The following is a 2,432-nucleotide window of genomic DNA, read 5'->3' on the forward strand; positions in this document are numbered from 1 at the left end:
ATACCTTGAAATTTAGTGAGGGGTCATCTTATAATGCTACCGCCGTACTAAGCAAAATAAGATGCATAAAAGATAAACATCACATGCAATCAAAATATGTGACATGATATGCCATCATTATCTTGTTCCTTTGATCTCCATCTCCAAAGCACCGTCATGATCTCCATCGTCACCGGCTTGACAACTTGATCTCCATCGTAGCGTTGTTGTCATCTTGCCAACTATTGCTTCTACAAATATTGCTAACGCATAGTGATAAAGTAAACCAATTACATGGCGACTGCATTTCATACAATAAAGCGATAACCATAAGGCTCCTACGGACTTCTAGTAAGAATCGTTCTTACCTACGCATCAAAACCACAACGATTTTTCATCAAGTGTGTTGTTTTAACCTTCAACAAGGACCGGCCGTAGTCAAATTTGATTCAACTAAAGTTGGAGAAACAGACACTCGCCAGCAACCTTTATGCAAAACAGTTGCATGTCTGTCGGTGGAACCGGTCTCATGAACGTGGTCATGTAAGGTTAGTTCGGGCCGCTTCATCCAACAATACTGCCGAATCAAAATAAGACATTGGTGGTAAGCAGTATGACTATGATCGCCCACAACTTTTTGTGTTTTACTTGTGCATATCATCTACGCATAGACCTGGCTCGGATACCACTGTTGGGGAATGTAGCATGCAATTTCAAAAAAAAATCTATGCTCACGAAAGATCTATCTAGGAGATGCATAGCAACGGGAGGGGGAGAATGTGTCCACGTACCCTCGTAGACCAAAATCAGAAGCGTTAGCTTAACGCGGTTGCCATAGTCGAATGTCTTCGTGATCCAACCGATCAAGCATCGAACGTACGACACCTCCGAGTGCTCCACATGTTCTGCTTGATGATGTCCCTCGAACTCTTGATCCAGCAAAGTGTCGAGGGAGAGTTGCGTCAGCACGATGGCGTGGTGATGGTGATAGTTATGTGATCCGCGCAGGGTGTCGGTGTCAAAACCGGCGGATCTCGGGTAGGGGGTCCCGAACTGTGCATCCAAGGCGGATGGTAACAGGAGGCAGGGGACACAATGTTTACCCAGGTTCGGGCCCTCTCGATGGACGTAATACCCTACTTGCTGCTTGATTGATCTTGATGATATGAGTATTACAAGAGTTGATCTACCACGAGATCGTAGAGGCTAAACCCTAGAAGCTAGCCTATGATTATGATTGTTCTTGTCCTACGGACCAAACCCTCCGGTTTATATAGACACCGGAGGGGGCTAGGGTCACACAGAATCGGTTACAAGGGAGGAGATCTACATATCTGAATTGCCAAGCTTGCCTTCCACACAAAGGCGAGTCCCACCCAGACAAGGGATGAAGTCTTCAATCTTGTATCTTCATAGCCCAACAGTCCGGCCAAAGGATATAGTCCGGCTGTCCGGGGACCCCCTAATCCAGGACTCCCTCATTATCCCCTGAACCAGGCTTCAATGACGACGAGTCTGGTGCGCAGATTGTCTTCGGCATTGCAAGGTGGGTTCGTCCTCCGAATACTCCATAGAAGATTTCGAACACAAGGATCGTGTCCGGCTCTGCAAAACAAATTCCACATACCACCGTAGAGAGTACAATATCCCACAAATCTAATTTGCTGACAAATTTCATAGCATGACATCATGCCATGGCCCGGTCAATATTTGAACCGTTTTTCTCAACCAGCTACTGCACATATTGCGAGGCGGTTTTCTTGGCACGGCTTGTCGAAGCAGAGATTGTGTCCCCTTATCACGGGATTCTCATCAATACGGGTGTGGGTAACCGAACCGCGCCATCAATCACGGCGCTTGGGGAATAAGCGAGTTTACCAGGAAAGTGGGGAGACACAGAATCCCTACTGCCTTTATAAGGGGATAAGGACTCCGTTTCGCACCCATGCTTTCTTCTTCCCGATCCATTCCCCTTCGCCCAAGCTCCAGCACCCGAGCATTCGTCTTCTCCGCCCACAAAGGCCTTCCGAAAATGTCCAGATCCGGAGCAGGAGGCAAGTGGATGGCCTCTACCGTCCAGGAGAAGGATATCAAAAAGCTTCGGGAGGCCGGGTATCTGGTCAAAAAATCGGCCACCATCTCCTCACGACGGGACAGATCGTTCCTACTCTGGAACCCCAAGAGAGGGTTGTATTCCTCCCTCACTTTGTCCGTGGGCTAGGGTTTCCCCTCCACCCGTTCGTTCGCGGCATCATGTATTATTACGGGATCGATTTTCATGATCTATCCCCAATTCCTTCCTCAACATCTCGACATTCGTTGTCGTGTGCGAGGCTTTTCTCCGCATCTCGCCACACTTCGGCTTATGGCTGACGATCTTTAATGTGAAGCCCAAGGTGGTGTGCGGCGAGCACACCGAGTATGGGGGGGCGCTATGGTGAGCAACATGCCCA

The sequence above is a fragment of the Triticum dicoccoides genome, chromosome 4A (genome assembly GCF_002162155.2).
Source record: "Triticum dicoccoides isolate Atlit2015 ecotype Zavitan chromosome 4A, WEW_v2.0, whole genome shotgun sequence".
Lineage (NCBI taxonomy): Eukaryota > Viridiplantae > Streptophyta > Magnoliopsida > Poales > Poaceae > Triticum > Triticum dicoccoides.